The 22528-nt window shown below is 40.9% G+C and overlaps 1 non-coding gene across 1 annotated transcript; it reads right to left on the reverse strand.

Annotated features, from left to right (window-relative positions):
- Positions 1–12575: 12575 nt before the first annotated feature.
- Positions 12576–12648, reverse strand: TRNAK-CUU (transfer RNA lysine (anticodon CUU)). Its single transcript has one exon. It is a non-coding gene; the product is annotated as a tRNA-Lys (tRNA).
- Between the last annotated feature and the right edge of the window lie 9880 nt (positions 12649–22528).

The following is a 22528-nucleotide window of genomic DNA, read 5'->3' on the forward strand; positions in this document are numbered from 1 at the left end:
TCTGGAGGCTTGGTTTTGGGGAATCTTGCAAGCTGGGAGATTTTTACTTTCCACTGTATACCCCTCCATGTATTCAAAAAACATTCTTTTCACAATGAGCATACATTACTTATATGATAAAACACCACCACCACAGCATGGCATGCCATCAAAGAGGGAGTTATGGAAGCAATGAAACAAATCACCAGATCCAAATTCAGCCATTTTTCCTATTACCTCAGCTGGTTGCATTGCTGCCCTCAATAAATCTAGAATTCCTTTCCTAATCAAAAAGTGGAGACTAGGTATTGGGAGGTCATTAGCAATCTGAACTGCATGTGGGAGCCAAAACAGAGTTCCTGTCCTTATGGTGCTTACCCTCAGACTTTAACCAAACAATCACAAAAATAATTGTAAAATTGCACATTGTAGTAAGTGAGGTCATGACCAAGTTCACTGGGTCTTGGAAATGCATAATTAAAGGACCTGACCTGCTACTGGGGGCAGCCTTCATCTGGGAAGTGTGAAATGGGGCTGGAAAATTAGGCAGAGGTCAACCATACAGGGACTTGTCTATGTCAAGGTTTTGACCTTTATTCTAAAACAAAGGCCAACCATTGAAGGGTTTCAAGCAGCATATGGGGTGACTTTTTGTCCTCCTATGATTATGTTTTGAAAAGATTTCTTTGACAGCTTATTGCAGAATGTGCTAAAGGAGAGGAAAAGTGCATGTGACGGGAGGGTGTACAGTAGTACAGAGATGACCATTGAAGTCCTGCCAGTTCAGAGTGGTTGGAGGACCCTGGTGCCAGCCCTTTTTGGAAACTGGTGGTGGTCAGTGGTGGGGCTGCTCAGGTTTATACCATTCATCTTGTCCTACCCAAGTGAGGGACAGGGGTGGGACTACAATCACAGGAGAGGAAGGTCTGCATTGTGTCATGGGGGGCCAAGTGCCTTCTCTATTTCCCCAGGGATAGCACAGCTTGATGAACATGGCTGACTGCCTACCTAACAGCCATCCCACCACCTTCTTCCTGCTAACAGAACCTTTGAACTCAGGGATGGCATACCTCTCCTCCAGCCCCAGGGGATGACTCACTATCTGTCTAAGATTTATATAGTAATCCCAAACCTCTTCCCAGACACTCTCCCAGCCTTCCTGTAGCTAGAGATAAACTTGTCACTCAATGAGATTAAAAGGAGGTTTCTGGGAATGTTTTCTTCAAAATAAGAGAAGGTGTTGGAAGACTGTTCTGTGGTATCATACTTTCTCCCTCTTTCCTGCTTAGGGCATTGAAGGAGGACATCAAGTTTGAAGCTGCTGCAGCACCTTGTAACTATGATGCTACAAGTTCAAGGACCAAAAGCCAACATCCTCATGGCAGGGCAGAAGGGCAGATTCTTTCTGTCTAGGCTCCTGATGACACTGTGGAGCCATTGCACTCAGCCTAGAGCTACCTCCCCCCAGATTTCTTAGAATGTAAGAAAATTATTTGCCTCCGTCACTTAAATAAATGTTATCCTAGTATTCTTTTACTTGCAGCCAAAGTCATCCTGACTAATACATTCAGTAAATGTTGCACTGAATCAAATGAACCAACTTTAGCTCAGCTCTGCAGTTAAACTTTGGTAACCTTGTGCAAATCATCTCACCTTTTAGATTTCAGCTTTTCCACCTCAATATGGGCTGGTAATCATAACCATTTCATAAGATATGTTCAGAGAAATAAACAAGTTATATACCTAAACACATTTTGTGAGCTCTAAAGTACAGTGCAAGTATAAAAGATTAAAATACTGTTGTCTGTTACACTTCTTAAATGCACATTGATATGACTATTTTAGTAGCTAAAAGCAGAGCCAATTTTCTTTTTTTTGTTGTTTTTGTTTTTTAAAAGATGACCAGTAAGGGGATCTTAACCTTTGACTTGGTGTTGTTAGCACAACGCTCTCCGAAGTGAGCTAACCAGCCATCCCTATATAGAGATCTGAACCCGTGGCCTTGGTGTTACCAGCACCACACTCTCCCGAGGGAGCCACGGGCCGTCCCTAGAGCCAATTTTCTTATTGGCATCCATCTATTCAGTAAAGCCGGTAATATAAATTGCACAAACATACATTCCCCCTGCTTTTAGATTCAATAAAGCCATTTTTAGTTTGCTTGGTGAAAAACTGTAGTAAACATGCTAATCTTTCCTAAATTAACTCTCATGCCAAGAAAAAGAAGGTTGCTTAGCACTGATGTATAAGACCTAAAATGTTATTGAAATTAGAAAAACTTGTACCTGAATCTGGATACTTCCACTTATTAGCTTTGTGACCATGGGTAAATTATGTAATCTCTGTATTTTATATGGGGATGATAATGCCTACCTTATTATGTGTAGAGATTCAAATGAGATGATTTAGGATGCTCCAACTCTCCTCACACCCCTGGTCCTCACCAGATCCCACCCAACAATATACTCCTTCTTAGCTAACACCTCCATTGGAGGAAAAGTTGCTAATCTTGATCAAGGCCCAGGATATCACCGAGAAACATTTTATTAGTGAATAAAGACTCTACATCCCAAAATGTCAGTGCCTCACATTGTCACCCTTTTGCTCTTTTGTACTCAGGAGGAGCAGTCTCTCCTCTGCCCCTTCTTTTTCATGCATGTGGTAAGCAGAATTCTAAGATTATCTGCTCCTCCTGATATTCAGGCCTACACATAATCTCATCTCCTTTAGTGAGGGCTGGACATGATGACTTGCATCTTTCTTTAGACCAGATTTAGTAAGATATAATACACATACAATTCATTCATTTGAAGTGTGCATCTCAATGGTCTTACAATAAAATTCAATAATATAGTCAAAGATATGAAATCATCACCAAGATCAATATTTGAACATTTTTATTGCCTCCAAAGGAGACTGTATGCTTTAGCTATCAGTTCCCTATTCTGTTTCCAGGCAACCATTAATCTACTTTCTGTCTCTGTATATTTGCCTATTCTAGACACTTCATATAAATGGAATCATAAAACATATGGTCTGGCTTCTTTCACTTATCATAATGATTTCAGGGTTTATTCATCTTGCAGCATGTATGAGTACTTCTTTCCTTTTTATGACAGAATAATATTCCATTATGTGGATATACCACATTTAGTTTATTCATTCATCTGTTGATAAACATTTGAGTTGTTTACTCCTCTTGGCTATTATGAATAATGCTGCTACAAACATTTATGTACAAATTTTTGTGTAGACATGTTTTCATTTCTCTTATGTTTACATCTAGACGTGAAATTCTTGGATCATGTGGTAACTCTATATTTAACCACTTGAGTAACTTCCAGACTGTTTTCCAAAGTGGTTATAACATTTTACATTCCCTCCAGCAGTGTATGAGGGTTTCAATTTCTCCACATCCTCACCAATATTAGTTATTTTCTGTTTTTAAAATTTTAGTTATCTTGGTGTGAAGCAATATCTCATTGTGGTTTTAATTTGCATTTCCCTAATAATTAGTGATATTGAGTATCTTTTCATGTGTTTATTGGCCATTTGCTTTTTTTTTTTTTGGAGAAATGTCTGTTCAATTCCTGTATCTGTTTTTAAATTGGGTTATTTATCTTTTTATTACTGAGTTGTAAGAGTTCTATATATTCTAGATACAAGTCCTCACCACATACATGATTTGCAAATATTTTCTTCCAGTCTGTGGGATGTCTTTTCACTCTCTTTATAGTGTCTTTTGAGGCACAAAAGTTTTCAATTTTGATGAAATCCAATCTCTTTTTTCTTTTGTTGCTCATGTGTTTGATATCATATCTAAGAATCTATTGCCAAATCCATGGGTCCTGAAGATTTACCCCTATATTTTCTTCCAAGAATTTTATAGTTTTAGTTCTTACATTTTGATCTTTGATCCATTTTGAGTTAATTCTTTGTATATGGTATGAGGTAAAGGTCCAAATTAATTATTTTCCACGTCGCTATCCAGTTGTTCCAGCACCTTCACTGAAAAGGCTATTTTTCCCCATTGAATGGTCTTGGTACCCTTCCTGAAAATCAGATGACCATAGACACATGTGTTTATTTCTGAACTCTGAGATTGGTTTCATTGGTATATATGTCTAAGACAGTACCACACTGTCTTAGTTACTGTTGCTTTATAGTAGATTTGTAATCTGGAAGTGTGATTCCTTTTACTTTGTTGCTCTTTTCAGAGATTGTTTGGCTATCCTGGATCTCTTGCAATCCCGTATGAATTTTAGAATCAGTTTGTCCATTTCTACAAAGCAGTCAGCTGGGATTCTGATGGAGAATGAATTTAATCTGCAGATCAGTATGGGAACTATTATCATTTTAGCAATATTAAGGCTTCCAATCCATGAACATGAGATTTAAAAAATTTGTTAAGATTTCCTTTCGGGCCGGCCCGTGGCTCACTCGGGAGAGTACGGTGCTGATAACACCAAGGACCCGGGTTCGGATCCCATATACGGATGGCCGGTTTGCTCACTGGCTGAGCGCGGTGCTCACAACACCAAGTCAAGGGTTAAGATCCCCTTACCGGTCATCTTGTTAAAAAAAAAAAAAAAAAAAAAAGATTTCCTTTCATTTCTTTCAAAAATATTTTATAGTTTTCAGAGTGTAAATCTTATTCTTCTTTTGTTAAATTTATTCCTAAGTATTTTATTCTTTTTGATGCTATTGTAAATAGAATTATTTTCTTAATTTTATTTTTAGTTGTTCATTGCAACTATATAGAAATACAATTGGCTTTTGTATATTGATCTTGTATCCTTACGAGAGAGAGAGAGAGAGAGAGAGAGAGAGAGAGTGTGCCAGGGTCTCATAAACAATAAGGTCTCATGGGAAATAATAGAGCAAGAATTCACTCACTACTCCTCCTCCCCCAGGGAGAGCATTAATCCATTCGTGAGGGATCTTCTCCCATGACTCAGTTTCCAACACTGCCACATTGGGGATCAAATTTCTACATGAGTTTTGGAGGGCACAACACATCCAAACTCCATCAATCACCCTTATACTCCTAGGATAAATCACACTCGGTTATGGTGTCTAATTCTTTTTATATAATGCCATTCAGTTTGATAGTATTTTGTTGACAATTTTTTCATACGTATTCATAAGAGATACGGATCTGTAGTATTTTTGTGATATCTTTGTCTTGTTTTGGTAATACTAACCTCAGAGAATGAGTTTGGAAGCAGTCTCTCTTCTATTTTTTTGAAATAGATTTTCTGAAAAATTGGTATTAGTTCTTCTTTAGATATTTGCATTAAAGCAATCTATTCCTGCTTTTCTGTTGGGGTAGTTTATTTTATTTTATTTTTTATTACTAATTCAATCTCTTTCCTTATTATAGGTCTATTAAGAGTGTCTATTTATTCTTGAGTCAGTTTTGTTAGTTTATGTCCTGCTAGGAATTTGTCCATTTCTTCCAGTTTATTTAGTTTTTTTGTGCACATAATTCTATATGTTTCACATACATTTTTATTTTTTTAAATTTTAACTTCTAATATACATTGTAGTCAATTTTCATGACCCTTTACCCATTCTTCTTTACGTACATTTTTCTTATAATCTATATTATTTCAGAAGGGTAGGAATATGCTTCCTCTTTTGTTTCTAATTCTGGTAATTTGAGTCTTCTTTTTATTTTCTTGGTCAATCTAATTAGAGGTTTATTATTTTTTTAAAACTTTTCAAATGGTCCATTTTTTATTTTATTGATTTTTGTCTATTTTTTTTTATTTTTTCTTATTTTACTAATTATTCTTATTTCTTATTTTATTGATTTCCACTCTAATCTTTATTATTTCCAGCCTTCTGATTGTGTTATGTCTTTTTCCAATGTCTTAAGGTAGAAGGTTAGATTCATTTGAGATTTTCCTTCTTCCTAATATACGGATTTATAGCTATCAATTTCCCTGTAAACACTGCTTTAGCTGTGTATTTGTTTGTTCCTGTTGCTTATAAAACAATATCTGGAACTTGGTGATTTACAAGAAAATTAAATTTATTGCTTACAGTTTTGGAGGCTGGGACATCCAAAGCCCAGGGAACACATCTGGTGAGGGTCTTCCTTGGTGGTGGCTTTACGGCAATGCAGGGGTCTCACATGTTAGAAAATGGCAGAGCAGAGAGAGAGAGATAGCTCCTCATGTGCTCTCCTTTTAAAGCCCTCAGAACCACACTCTGACCACCGTTATTAATCTACTCACTACAGCATGGTCCTAGAATCTAATCACCTGTTCAAGTCTCCACATTTCAATTACCATAATAGGATTTCCCACCCTCAATAATTACAGTGGGAATTAAGCTTCTAATATATGAACTTTGGGGACACAATTCAATCAATCCACAGCAAGCTGCATCCCATAAGTTTTGGTATATTGTATCTTTATTTTCAGTCATCTTAAAGTATTTTCTGATTTCCCTTTTCATTTCCTCTTTACCCATTGGTTATTTAGGAGTGTATTAGTCCATTTTGTGTTGTTTATAACAGAATACCTGAAACTTGGTAATTTACAAAGAAAAGAGGTTTATTTGGCTCACGATTCTGGGACAGCTGCATCTGGTGCAGGCCTTGGGCTGCTTCCACTCACGGCAGGAAGGGGCAGGCAGCTGGCAGGTACAAGCAGATCACATGGTGAGGTGAAGCAAGGGGTGGGGGGGAGGTGCCAGGGTCTTTTAAACAATCAGCACTCACAGGAACTAATCAAACAAGAACTCACTACCCCTACTCCCAGGGAGAGCATTAATCCATTCATGAGGGATCTGCCCCCATGACTCAAACAGCTCCCAACCTGCCACATTGGGGATCAGATTTTGACATGAGTTTTAGGGGGACAACATGTCCAAACTCTATCAAGGAGTGTGATGTTTTTCCACATATTTTTGAATTTTTAAAATGACTTTCATATTCTAATGAATAGAAAGTGAGCAGACATCACTTCTGGGATTAGAATTCAAGAGACTGTGACTTCTATCTTGTTTGCACACACTGTCCTTGGTTCTTTCCACTTAGTTTATTTGATGAAGCAAGTTGTCACATTATGCACCATCATACAGAGAGGTCAAGTACTGAGCGTAACCTCTGGTCAACAAGGCAGTAAGAGACTGAGCCTCTCAGTTCAATAGCTCACAAGGAACCAAATCCTACCAACAGCCATGAGAATGGGCTTGGAAGTGGATCTTCCCCCAAGGATCCTTGGTTGTCACCTTGATCACAGCTGTATGAGAGAGCCTAAGCCAGAGGACTCAGCCAAGGCGTGCCCAGATTCACAACTAACAGAATCAATGAGATAATAAAAGTTGTCTTAAAGGCATTAAGTTTCAGAGTAATTTGTTACACAGCAGTAGGACACTAATACACTGTGCTTGGTTTGGGAGGAGAGCCTAGGTTCTTTGGGTGAGCCGGTCACTTCTCTTTTTATTTCCTGTCTCCATGAGATAAGAGGCCTAGTAAGGACCCTACCTTCTAGATTCTCTCTGTGTCCCAGGACCTCTACTTGGGGCTGCAGGGTATATCATGTTGGATCTTCTCTAGGGATCATCTTAGATTCAGGAGAGGACGAACCGAGAGAGGCCTCTCTGCAAGTTCAGTTCCCCTACCCAGGTTCATACTAGTGTAGAGTGGAGGCTGCTATTTCTGAAGTGTTCCTTTGTTTCCTACTTGGTTATTGTCCCTTGTGAGTTAATGTGCTTGTTTATAATCCTAAGGGAAGACAGGGGAAGGATAGAATGGAACTTCCAAACCCTACACCAAACCTTCAACAGAGATAATGAAAGCAGAGTGTTCAGTACAGTAGGTGCTTAACAAATGTTAATTTTTTTTTTCTTATCATGTTTCTTTATTCCACCCAGTCTTCCAATCACACTCAAGCTGTGATGTAAGGGAGAGACTCAAACTGCTTGCCTTATCTCCTGGAATCATCTTCTTATGGGAGGTAATAAAGCTCCTAATTTGTCTGCTATTGATGTGTTTATTGATAACCTTACTGAAAGAGGAATTAAACAATATTCACAGCACACCTGGGGGAAGGCTGGGGTGGCTCATGGTAGGATGGCTCAGGACATTATCCAGTTTCCAGAGAAGTTGGAGGGAGTGACCTTTCTCTTGAACCTTTCTAGGAGGCAGTTGTTTCTATTCTCACAATGAGTCAACCCCATTAAAAAATTAATGCGTGTTAAGAAAAATTAGTGAATGAACCTGCATGGGGGGAGAGGGTAGAAAGGAAAGAAAAATGAACATGGTTTGGGAGACCATGCCTACAGCCTTTGTCATTAACTATCGGGGTGCTGCCATGCAAGTTAGTTTCTCTGTGACTCATTGTCCACACCATTAAAATTAAATTAGCCGTTCTTTAAGGCAACTTCTAACGCAAATATGCTTTGACTATAGATATTCCCTCCCTCCTCCTTTTTCCTTCCTCCCCCGTTTCCTCCTCTTGCCCTCTTTTGCCTTCCTTTTTCCCTTCACTTGCCTTTTTCCTTTCCTCTTATGTCCGTTGTTTTTATTCCCAGACCTTTACACAGGCTCTTTTATTTTCTTCACCAGATGATTTGTGCCAGCGACTGTGATGCAAATAAAGTTAGACAGGATTTTGGTTCTGACTGAATAAGAATTGCTCCCCTTGAATTTGCAAAAAACACAACAACCCAGTCCCTCTAAACTGATTCTATTCAAAGTTTCTTGGCTTCTGAATTTAAAGAACAAGTTGTTCTTGTGGGAGGTTAATTATAAAATGTTCAGCCCACCTCGTTCCGCCTTACTGACCAACATTCAAAATGAATCCCCAGAGAAGTGTGCAAACTCGGAACTCTCCTACAAAGTGAGGACTCTCCCCACCCCTCTTCTGCTAACTCAGTGATCCCAAGTTTAAAACTTAAAACAATTTTCCTGAAGCCAAGTCTGTCTAATGATATGAGTTAAAATTCTCGGAAACAGTATTTTCACACACACACACACACACACACACACACACACACACACACACACACACACACACACACACACAGAGCTTTGATGGTTTCTGTCAAAACAGACTGGAATTAGCAACAGACTTTCTAAAGAGTCTCTCTTGCTTATGGAAACAAGAGGCAGTGGTGGGCTGGTGTAATGGGGAAGAGTGAGAAAAGCCACAAAAATATGAAGCATCTTGAACTTCCACTATCAGTCATCTGGTGAGTAGGATTCAATTGCTTGAGGTGGCTAACAGAACAAGAACGAATGATAGGAATGAGACGTAACTTCCTTTTTCGCCATTTTTATCAAGAAGATGGAAAAATCGTATTGGGACAAGAGAAGTAAATAAGACCTTGGTCCTTGAAGCCCAAGACAGGCGAGATGTTAAGAGCTCCTAGTTGTCCTGCTGAATTACCTCCCAGGCAGTTAAGATTGTCTTACCATAGTGCACACAGCAAAAGTCATGGATGTGTGATGCTATTATATGGAAGTGAAGAGTTAGTCACAATAATCCAATCTACCATAGAGAGTCAATTTTGGAAACTATAGGTGGTTAAGCTTCATATTGATCCCCAGTAAATTTCAAAAAGGTATTATTTAATGGATGGTTCATCCTTACAAAATGATGGCTATAAGAAGCCAGCACAATTTGCTGCAAATGGTAGAATTTCATTCTTTTTTATGGCTGAGTAATATTCCACTGTGTATATACACCACATTTTCCTCATCCAGTTGTCTGTTGGTAGACACTTAGGTTGGTTCCATATTTTTGCTACTATAGATAGAGCTGAAGAGATACATAAATTATTCATAGATGAAATATGATGTCTGATATCTACTTTTAAATAATTCATTAAATGTGGCAAAAGCATGAAAAAAGAGTAATAGGAAGCTGATGTTTTTGTGCACAGGATGGGGGAAGGGTTCTATTTTTGTGTATTTGAAATTTTCCATAATGAAAAGTTAAAAAAAAAAAAAAAAAAAAAAAGATAGGCCGGCCTGTGGCTCACTCGGTAGAGTGCGGTGCTGATAACACCAAGGCCACGGGTTTGGATCCTATATAGGGATGGCCGGTTGGCTCACTGGCTGAGCGTGGTGCTGACAACACCAAGCCAAGGGTTGAGATCCCCTTACCGGTCATCTTTAAAAAAAAAAAAAAAAAAAAAAAAAAGACATTGTGTAATGCATCTACCACTGCTCCTAGGAAGCACTGAGACATGTTAGCTTTAATCATAATAATCACAAGCATAGAAAAATATGCTACTAATTTTTACTGACAAAGTTAATAAAAGGCACTGAAGTTGATAATACTGATATGATTTTTTTAGTGTATACCTTAACCAGGAGAAACAGACTGGATTAAGTAAGGGCTCTGATTCTCAACATATTTACTTAATGTCTAAAATAGTGCATATAAATAAGTTCTGGGACTGTGAATAAGAAACTTAAAAAAATAAAATTCTTAAGCTAGTAGCTTAAATTTCCTTAGTTTAATATTTCTGGGTGACAGTTTATTCTTGGCATTTCCTGCTTAAATAATTTTTTTTTCTTTTTCTCGTTAATATTCTCACAGGTTTAGAAGTCAGTTATTTCAAAAAGCAAATTAAATTAACTGGAATTTTCAAATTACCATTACAAGATAAAAAGTGAAATATCTCCTGTGATAAATAGATATGATGTCTATTTTTTTTTCACTTGTTTGGACTCATTTTACACATACTCCTTCACTGTACAATTAACTCAGTTAATTTCTGATTAGTCTCTAATAGGTTAGGAGGGTTCATGACATCTTGAAGACTGTTTGCCACAAGAAAACAGAAAACTCTGTATATTCTTTACCCCTACCACCCATCTACCCCTTCCTCCTCACACATAGGTCCTATAACACATAAGAATAAAGAAGCCACATTGAGACAACCCTATGTCCACTGAGCCTCAGATGCAGTGTCTGGAAATATCCTAATGGGCCATGTCCTAGGGGACATATATGAGCCAGATCATCTCAGCAATGCTCAAGGTAATCACTGACTTCTAACTTTCCCAGTCAAAACCCTTCTGTAACTCCTCGATATCTTGAGAATATAATATTACAAGGGGTGGGGGGGAGAGCGTTTCAAAATCACAACTGCCTTTAAGGAGTATGGATGCTATAAAAGTCAAAGGTTTCTGTCCTTGCCGGTCTTCTGTGCTGATATGGTGATGAGCTCCACCTTTCACCTGAGCACCATGATGGATTTTGATGCGGGCCTGGGGCTGGGTGAAGGAGTAGAGGCTAAAGAGGCTTGAAGGGCAGGTCTTAATAAATAATTAGAAGAATGTGGAATTCCTGGAAACAATCTGGTGGGGCAGTGGTGGTAAGAAAAAGAAACTGAAGGGGAAAGAGGGCACAATCTAGTTGTCATAGGCTGGGGTACCATATACACAGGGACTCTGGTCAGTGAAATATTTAATGACACAGTGGCCAAAAAGACCTTTGTGAAGAGGGAGGTCTAATATGCAGTTTAAAATTGTGTCTCTGTAATATAAATACTTTTGTTTTCCCTGAACATTGCTATACAAACAAAGACCTTTATGATCAAATTGTGTTTATTTCTTGTTGCTTTCTTGGAAGGAGGGGAGTGAAGGAAATCAAAGAAACAGACTAAGTTCCCTCTCAGGGCATGTGGATCCAGTATGAGATAGTGTTGTCCTGTCCTTTTTGTGTTGCTATAACAGAATACCACAGACTGGATAATTTACAAAGAAAAGAAATTTATTTCTCACAGTTCTAGAGGCTGGGAAATCCAATACTAAGGTTATGGCATCTGGTAAGGGTCTTCTTGCTGTGCTATCCCATGGCACAAGGTGAGAGGATGTCAGAGGGTGTGAGGGAAAGACAACAAGACAGGGCTGAACTCACTTTTATAACAAACGCACTCTCACAGTAATGAACCCAAGCCTATGACACTAAGTCATTCATGAGGGCGGAGTCCTCATGTCGTAATCACCTCTTAAAAGCCCACCTCTCAACACAGTTGCATTAGGGATTAAGTGTCCAACTCCAAAATTTTGGGGGACACATTTAAACCACAGCAAATGTAAAGTTTATAAACTCAAGCAATTCACCAGAAGAAAGAAATTAGAGCCAGAGGTGACCATGAGAACATGAGCCTCTGGGAACTGAAAGGACGAGTCAACACCAGTTGACGATCCACCAGAGAAAGCCCGTTTATTAGGCGGCACACACACATATATATAGTGTCGGGAGCCATATTTAACAATAGCCGCCATTTTTAACAAATAACAGCCATTTTATGTAAGCCTTTCTCTTCCTCCTCAGAAAAGCCCGCGCTCGCCAAGTCAACACCCCTCCCACCTCCTCTTCTCATACCACGCCACTATCACCCCCCTGCCTTTCCGCCTATCATAAGCTGCCACACTCTGTGACAGCCCGCCCCTTCTTGACTATGTATATAAGCAATCGCCTAACAATAAAATTTTGAGGCTTGATCAGAATCTTGTCTTGCCTCCATTCTGTGTGTCTCCTGTCCCTCCCCCTTTTCACCAGCTACAGGTAGTCCTCCTCGAGCCCACGTTCTTATCTGTCCCGCAGGCCGGGACATTCTGGCGCCCAACGTGGGGCTCGAACCCACGACCCTGGGATTAAGAGTCTCATGCTCTACCGACTGAGCTATCTTGGCTCTTCGGATGCCTACTGGATCCAACAAATTACTCCTGAACGGCCCTTACTAACCTTACATTTAGAAGGAAAAAAATTCGAGGGACTAGTAGACACGGGGGCTGATGCTACTGTTATCTCTGAAAAACATTGGCCTTCTTCTTGGCCTTCTAAAGTCTCTTATACCCACCTCCAGGGCATAGGACAGTCTAACAACCCAAAACAAAGTTCTAAAATCTTAACTTGGACAGATATGGAAGGAAATTCAGGAAAAGTACAACCCTATATTATCTCAGGAATACCCGTTAATCTTTGGGGGAGAGACATACTGTCACAATTAAAAGTCATCATGTGTAGCCCAAACGAAATAGTAACCAGTCAAATGCTAAATCAAGGGTTTCTCCCTGGTAAAGGACTTGGAAAAAATAACCAGGGCATTAAAGAACCTATTTCGGTCATACCCAACACCGACCGACAAGCGTTAGGAAATCAAAATTTATTCTAATGGCCATTGATCTTCCTGCACCCCACGCGGAAAAAATAAAATGGAAAACAGACACCCCCGTTTGGGTAGACCAATGGCCACTAACTGAAACTAAATTAACTGCGGCCACTATGTTAGTGCAGGAACAACTTAATGCTGGCCACATTGAACCTACCACGTCACCATAGAACACTCCTATATTTGTCATTAAGAAAAAATCAGGCACATGGAGATTACTCCAGGACTTACGAGAGATCAATAAAACCAAGTTCTCTATAGGAGCCTTACAACCTGGGCTCCCCTCCCCTGTAACTATTCCCTCCAATTATTCCAAAATCATTATTGACCTTAAGGATTGTTTTTTTACCATTCCCTTACACCCCCAGGACAGAGAACGTTTTGCATTTAGCCTCCCGGTAACCAACTTTAAAGGGCCAATGCAAAGGTTCCAGTGGAAAGTTCTTCCACAAGGAATGGCCAACAGCCCCACACTATGCCAAAAATATGTGGCACAAGCTATAGATCCCCTTCGGGACAAATGGCCTCATATTTATATTATTCATGGATGATATTCTCTTGGCAGGAAAAACCGCCCCTGAGGTACTCAATTGTTGTGCCCAATTACAGGAGGCACTCACCACCCTTGGGTTACAAATTGCACCCAATAAAATTCAGTTAAAAGACCCCTATTATTACTTAGGCTTTGAGCTCAATTCAACTGTCATCACTACTCAAAAGGTTCAATTAAAGACTAATCATTTACTCACACTCAATGATTTTCAAAAATTTCTAGGGGATGTCAATTGGCTACGGCCTTATCTAAAGTTAACCACAGGAGAACTTAAACCTCTCTTTGACATATTACAGGGTGACCCTGATCCCCTGTCGCCGCGTGCTCTTACCTTCGAGGCACATAAATCACTCCAACTTTTAGAAACTGCTATACAAAAACAACAAGTTACATTCTTAGATTACAGCCAACCTTTCTCCTTCATAATCTGTGCCACGCCACACACCCCTACCGGGGTTATTTGGCAACATAGCCCCCTATTATGGGTACACTTATCTTCATCTCCAAACAAAGTTTTAACAACATATACCACCCTCGTTTCTAAACTAATCAAAATAGGAAGGGAAAAGAGCTGCCTACATTTTGGAAGGGACCCTGACCATCTTGTTCTCCCCTACACCAGAGAACAAGTACAATGGCTAATACAAAACGATGACTCTTGGGCTATTCCCCTGATCCTATTTCAGGGACAAATTGACAACCACTACCCTGCCGATAAGCTTCTCCAATTCTCTCGGCTACACCCTTTTACATTCCCAAAAATTACCTCTCAAAAGCCCCTAAAAGGAGCGACATTAGTTTTCTCTGATGGCTCCTCCTCAGGTACAGCTGCTTATATCGTAAATAACCAACAATATATTACAAAATCCCCATATCAATCAGCTCAACTTGTTGAATTATTTGCCATCATACAAGTATTCAAGCTCTTAAAAAATGAGGCCTTTAATCTATATACTGATAGTGCATATATTGCCTTCTCTGTCCCATTATTAGAGACTGTTCCCTACATAAAACCTTCTACAAATGCAGTACCTCTGTTCCAACAATTACAACTGTTAATTTTATCACGACAAAAACCTTTCTTTATTGGACACCTAAGAGCCCATTCGGATCTCCCAGGCCCCCTCTCTCATGGTAATACACAGGCCGATACTCTAACCCGGGCCTGTTTCTCCTTACTACAGGACCCCTTTAAAAGTGCCCAACAATTTCACAACCTACATCATGTAAATGCCCAAACGCTGCGCCTCCGTTTCAAAATCACCAGAGAGCAAGCCAGAGACATCGTTAAAAACTGCCCCCTTTGTGTAGTCTTTTTATCTTTGCCACACCTTGGGGTTAACCCCAGAGGCTTGCTTCCAAATGAAGTGTGGCAAATGGATGTTACACACGTTCCAGAATTTGGCAACCTAAAATACATCCATGTCACAGTAGATACCTTCAGTGGCTTCATCCTCGCCACCCTCCAAAGTGGTGAAGCCACAAAAAATGTAATTGCTCATGTTCTCCACTGCTTTACGGTTCTGGGTAAACCTAATGTCCTAAAGACAGACAATGGCCCTGGATATACTTCTCAAGCCTTCAAAACCTTTTGCCTTCAAATGCACATCAAACACATCACAGGAATCCCATACAATCCACAGGGCCAAGGCATTGTTGAAAGAACAAATCAAACCTTAAAAAATACCATTAACAAGCTTAAAACCACAGGTCTCTACCCCACCAAAGGCTCACCGCGTAATATCCTTAACCATGCTCTATTCACTCTAAATTTCTTACACTTGATGCACAGGGAAAATCAGCAGCCGATCGTCATTGGCACCAAAAAACAAATGACCAGTACGCACAGGTCATGTGGAAAAATCCCTCAACACTTAAATGGCAGGGCCCCGACCCGGTCCTCATATGGGGACGTGGCTCGGCCTGTATCTATGACACTCAAGAAGGGGGGCCTCGATGGCTGCCCGAACGTCTAATCAAACCAGTAACCCCCCCCCCCCAAAAATAATAACTCACCCAACCCAGGGAAGGATCCCTGAGAAAAAACTCTTTCTTTTCTCTTTTACAGACAATGAAACCCTGCCTCCTCGCCCTTCTTTCGTATGCCTTCTGTGTGCAGGCGGGTTTTCAACCTCCACCAAGTCGTGAAGAACTCTACAAGGCCCTTTTTGGAAACCCTTGCGATTGCAAGGGCAGTACGGTTTTCCGCACCCCAAGTGCCTATACCAGTCAAGTTGACTGCAACACAATGGTAGCCTATATCACAACATCTTACACCTGGTCTGGGGCGACAAAGCCTGAATGGGTCTGCAAAAACAAACCTACAATCATTCCTACAGTACAGGGTCTCCCTGGACCTTGCCCTAAAAACTGCACTTTTCTCCAGTCCGTCCATTCCACTTGCTACTCTTCTACACAAACATGCACTGACCATACACAAACACCACAAAAAACCTACCTTACTGCTACCTTAGAAAGGGCCTTTTCGGGCACCTTTGGCAGCGCCTTAGAGGGAGGTTCTGAAAAATATTCTCAGGCATCCTGTCTCCCACAACATGTCGGCAAAAATGTGTGTTGGTCACCCGTGGCCCCGATTCATGTATGAGATGGAGGGAGCCCCAGCGACACCCTAAAAGAGGCTTTAGTTGCCCAACGAATTCAAGAATTAACCCAACACTTATATCCTCGATTAAACTACCATCCACTCGCCCTTCCAAAACCCAGAGACATTACTTTAGATCCACATACACAAGACATCCTCAGCGCTACCCACTCTCTATTAAACTCCACCAACCCCACCCTTGCACAAGACTGCTGGCTATGTTTAACCGTTGGTATGCCTCTACCTACTGCCATTCCTATGTTCAATGCCTCGCATATCCCCTTTAGTGAAACTGCCAATTGCTCACTATCATCCCCCTTCAGAGTACAGCCCTCGGGTTTCAATCTCTCTGATTGCCTCCAGGGACTTTCACAAAATAATTCCTATGACGTTGATGTCGGATTTGTCACCTTTTCCCATTGTCATACCATAACTAACATTTCCACCCCCATCTGCCCTTCTCCAGGACAGGTATTCATTTGTGGAGGCAACCTTGCTTACACCCTTCTCCCTACTAATTGGACAGGCCTCTGCGTTTCAGCGAGCCTTCTCCCTGACATTTCTATCATCCCCGGAGATGAGCCCGTCCCTCTTCCTAGCCTTGACTTTATAACAGGACGCCACCGGCGTGCTCTCCAAGTCATTCCCTTGCTTATAGGCTTGGAGATTACAACCGCTGTGGCCTCTGGCGGGGCGGGGATAGGGGTAGCTGTTAACACCTATAATAAATTATCTCGTCAGTTAATTGATGATGTTCAAACCCTCTCTGGAACTATTAATGATTTACAAGATCAAATTGATTCTTTAGCTGAGGTAGTTTTACAAAATCGCAGAGGGTTAGACCTATTAACTGCAGAACAGGGAGGGATCTGTTTAGCTTTACAGGAACGGTGCTGTTTCTATGCCAACAAGTCTGGCATTGTCCGAGACAAAATCAAGAAATTACAAGAAGACCTCATCAAGCGAAGAAAAGAATTGTTCGAAAACCCGCTCTGGACTGGACTTAATGGACTCCTCCCTTACCTCCTCCCTGTCTTGGGCCCCCTTCTTTGCCTCCTTTTACTTATAACCTTCAGTCCCTGGGCGTTTCGCCATCTCACCAACCTAATTAAGAAACAAGTTGATGCCGTCCTTTCTAAACTTATCCAAATTCATTATCAACGGCTGGCATCAAAGGACGCGGGAGAAGACTACTATGGCTCCCTCCCTATGGGGACGACATGATAACCAGAGGCATGTCTACCCTCTCCCTTTAAGGAGAACAGGGTATGAGCACCGGGGTGAGTGTAAAACAAAGTATTACAAGGGAAGGTCACAGAACTCCGACCTCCTCTGGGTTTCCCTGTGAGCACGCCTGGCTTGCATAGGGGTTGGTATCTAATCTATAAAAAATCAATTTCGGCTCTGCCCCTCCCCCCAAAAGATACCAAGAGCCAACGATGGTGGATTCAAAAAATCAATCCACGGGGGAGCCAGGCCCCTACTCCCTCGCCCGGTTAATGCTCACCTTCCCTTCTGTCTTTGAACAGAAAGGGAGGAGATGTCGGGAGCCATATTTAACAATAGCCGCCATTTTTAACAAATAACAGCCATTTTATGTAAGCCTTTCTCTTCCTCCTCAGAAAAGCCCGCGCTCGCCAAGCCAACACCCCTCCCACCTCCTCTTCTCATACCACGCCACTATCACCCCCCTGCCTTTCCGCCTATCATAAGCTGCCACACTCTGTGACAGCCCGCCCCTTCTTGACTATGTATATAAGCAATCGCCTAACAATAAAATTTTGAGGCTTGATCAGAATCTTGTCTTGCCTCCATTCTGTGTGTCTCCTGTCCCTCCCCCTTTTCACCAGCTACAGGTAGTCCTCCTCGAGCCCACATTCTTATCTGTCCCGCAGGCCGGGACAATATAGGGCTTTTAGGGAAGGCTGATTGGCTTAAAATACAATCCCTACTTAGCATACCGCATGGGGCTTGGGGTGAGCTGATTGGTGTGCAATTCGCACCGGCAGGAAGGAGAGTACGGAAGAGAAGGGCAACCAGCACCATGATGGGGTGTGGCTGAGAAGGACTTATGTGATCAGGGTGTGATCCCTTGGGGCATTTGGGTTCTTACAGGAACTGGCAAAAATTTGGGGTAAGAGCTTAGACTTTCTACCAGCTGTGGAGTTCATGTTTGAGCAAATTTTCAACAGCTGTTGAGAGGCCAGGCTACTCTAACTGATAATGAATTGCATGGCCTTGTCGTCTGTGCTTGTCCTAAAATAACATCACCCAACCTTCAAAGAGGTAAAGTCTATTTCTAATGTTGAAACGAAAGCTAAGTTCCCTTCATTAGTCCCCTACATTCTGCTCCCTTTGAGCCTAAATAGTTATAATCATTTCAGTCTATCTTCACATCAAAGTGATTCAACCTCAATTGGTGTTTTAGTTAAACTTTGATTCATTTCTATTAAGACTTATTTCTTGTGTAAGGCTATGTTTAAAACAAACATTACCCGAGTTCAGTGCTTCTAACCGTTACTGCTGGCATCAAGAGAATTGAGTGTGTGCTGGATTTTAGTCATCTCAGGCAATGCAGGAGGATGCCAGACCAGGAGTCTGAAGGCCCAGCTTTTGGTCTCAGCTCTGTCGCTGAACTCACAGTGTGACCTTCAGCCCTCAATGTCCTTATCTGCAAGATCAGACAACAAACCTGCACTGCTCACCTCATAAGACAGTTGAGAAGATTAAAACAGATAACATATCAATGATCTTATTCAGAATACAGCACTGTGCAAATAAGGTAAATAATTGAACTGATGATATTTAGACAATAAAGATAAAGAAATGTATTTTTTTTGTTAAAGACTATTTGATTTAGTGATGTATCTGAGAAAAGAATTACTGTACCCCAAATGTTCTGTATTTCTCAGTGGGTGATCTGGCAATGTTCTAAACAAACACAAAATTGGGAACCTCTTTAAATCTTCCTAGTAGTTAATTTTCCTTCAGGCATTCAGGTTGGCCAACGACCCAACCAACTTCCAGTTTCTCTCCTATGAAAAAGCTGCATAGAGAACTTCAGCAGTTACTACCCTGAGGCTCTTGATGTTTCAAAAAGTACATACTTCCTCTGTAAACCAAGAATCTAATCTCTGCAGAGGGCCAATCTCAATTAAATAGCCTCAGGGCTGTAGTACCACAGTGGAGTAGGATTTGCCCAGTAGTGTCTTCCAGCTGTCCTACTGACTCACACTCTTCAGTTACCTGTTGCCACAGTCATCACTTGTTCAATTCTCTTCCTTGTTCCAAGGAACAAGGTTGAAGAAGCTCCAGGGCTCAACCATGCAAATTTTTATCAGACTTAAGTAACCGGGGCAGAGCTTTTTATGGTAGGGTGGAGAAAGTCAGTACTGCAAGGCAGTAAAAATGCAAAGTAATTTCAGAGCAAGCTCCTTATTCACCTCCTGGGCACTTAATGGGTCTGGATGAATAGCTCCTGGTTCACCTTGGTTTTCCAGTCTCTCCTTCCTGGGACAGTTATTGCATGACAGTTACAGCCTTACACTTCCTGAGAACAGAATCCCATTCTTTGTTCCTCCTTCATCTTTTCTTAAACACATTCTTTCCTAGACTTAACTCTTTTCTCCTTTTCCTTCCTTTCCTAACAAGACCAAGTGTGATCTATTCATGCGTTTCTCACCTTCACTGCATAAATACCATCAGCCCATGATTAATCACATGCCCAATCTTACACAAAGCAAGTCAGTGAAGGAGCAATGGATTGCATTTTGGTTACTCTAAAAATGTATAGTTGGGAAAAATGAACAGTTGGAAGTAATTATAAGGCTTTTTAAAAACAAAAATCTTTTTATAAAATAATAAATGCTCTTTATAGATCTTGGCAAAAATATGAATACCCTTAAAACTCTTTTGTTGGAGATGTATGTGCCATTTGGCTAAGGGACCCAGGCATAGACAAATGGTATCATAGCCCAGTATACCTTCCTCTCCACATGGCACCCACAGGAGGGAAATGCACAAAGGAAGCAGGTCAGGGAAAAGTAGCTCCTGACTATGAGGAGGGGCTTTGGCTCCAAGACTAAGCTTAGAACTCCAGTTCCTCTGCTCCTTTTTCTGAAAATAATTGGGCCTAAATGGCCTCAAACCCATGCAAGCTAGAAGCTGCTCCATGTGGGACCTCTAATCCTGAACTCAAGGGGAATGACAGCTGTTCCTATTGGAGCCAAAGGAAGAAAGGAGTCAGAACAAGGAGCCAGCTGGGCCACTGCTCTAGACCTCTGATGGGCAGTGGCCCTGGGCCCAGCTCTGGGTGAAGAGAGCAGCTCTGGAGAAAGGAGGAGAGGGATCTGGTACCCCACCCCAGCCATGTGTGCTGACCCAGGATATGCAGATCCCCCTTGACCTACTTGGGGTAGGAAAAGAAGAGTACTGAGGGGGAGGGGTGGGAAGTTAAGGGGAGAAATGTTCCCCCAGAGACCTTCACCTTTGACCCTACAACCCCACTTTTAGGAATTCTATCTAAGGAAATAATCAGGTACATGTGAAAAGCTTTGGCTTTAAGAATGGTCAATACAGCATTATTTATGACATCATAAGTAATTTGGATGTTAAATAGATTATGATAACTAAATTATGAGGCTTTTAAAGGCAGACACACACATATCAAAGGTAGGGTTCATCACTCTATCAAAGCCATTTTCTGATATCAAGGCTATTTTCAAGGAGTTCATCTCATAGTTTCATAATATTTATTTTTCTAAATCTCACATGATTAAGCCATTTTTCCCACAAGTAAAATGACAGAAAAAAGGCAGTGAAATGCCTTTCACAGACCCAAAGAGTAGTGAAAAAGCCAAAAATAATACAGACATTTACAGCCAGACAGAACTTTGGAGACAATTTATTCCAATACTTCTCATTGTATAGACAATAAAACTGAATCTTAGCAAGGGGAATATTAGGTCAGAACCAGAGTCCTGTTTCTTTGACCCCCCAACCCAGGGCTCTTTCTGCTGCCCCTCCCTAAGGCTGCAGGGTCCTTTGCATTCTGGGAAAGATCTGGAGCAGATTTCTATTGACACAATCTGATTAAAGTCGTCATTCAAACAGATGCTTGGTTTAACAAATAAAAGTCACTTAGTAAAATTTGGATGTCAGACAATGAATACTTTCTTAGTGTAAGTATGTTTTGTGTGCATATGTATTATTTGTATATGTGTATGTATACACACTATAAATTGTCTGAAATTCATTCTGAAAATTGAAATTTGGGCATATTTTTAAAAAACAAAATGTATTTTTATTTGCTAAAGCTGGCAACCCTGTGTTCTAAAAGAGATAACAGACAAAGATTGTTAGAATAAGAAAGGATCATCCATTTTGATTTTCTGACTTTTGCAGATGAGAAAACTCTGTGGAAAGAAGCTGTGAATTGCCCAAGTTTCCATGGTGGTTTGGTGACCGAACTGAGACTACAGTTCAGAGAGGATGACTCCCAGGGTCCCTTCTAACACACCACAGTGTATGTACCTTCTCTCATGATATTAAAAAAAATCCAACTTGTAAATCTTTTAAGAATGATGTGCTAAGAGATCTCATGTGCAGTCAATTTCCCCCCACACACACACCTCTCTTAGGCTACAGCATTACAGTGAGGGCTTTCCTTATTGCCAAAACAACATAAAGCAACAGAGGATTCTTGGAAGATCTTTTAGAACGATGATCTTAGAGTCCAGTGTGTATCAGAATCACCTGGAAGCCTTGTTAAAACACAAATTGCTGGGCCCCACCCCCAGAGTTTCTGATGTAGGAGGTATGGGGTGAGCCCTGCAATGTGCATTTCCAGCAAGCTCCCAGGCAATGCTCTTGCGGCTGGTCCACACTGGAGAACCACTGGTTGAATTGGTGCAGTCATGCCTCTTCCACATGAGTTCCCTGATTAAACAAGAAAGAAAAAATCCTTGTGTTCAGTAATACTGTGTCTCGGTTACAGAAAATCATATTCTGTGAAGGGCAAAACCAGTCTACATACGTTTGCTGAGCTGAGACCAATGAGATTTGATTACAGCAGTGAATTGAATGATTATGAGGCAAATCTAGCTAGGAAGGGAAAGGAAATAGGAACAATTATCAGTTCGGGCATGAGGAACCATGTGAAAACACACTGCTGTCAGAATGTTCTGTGACTATTTCATACCCCCGCCCCCCCAAACTCAGCTCTCCAATTATGTGGCTAATTGCAG

Source organism: Cynocephalus volans, chromosome 13 (assembly GCF_027409185.1).
Source record: "Cynocephalus volans isolate mCynVol1 chromosome 13, mCynVol1.pri, whole genome shotgun sequence".
NCBI lineage: Eukaryota > Metazoa > Chordata > Mammalia > Dermoptera > Cynocephalidae > Cynocephalus > Cynocephalus volans.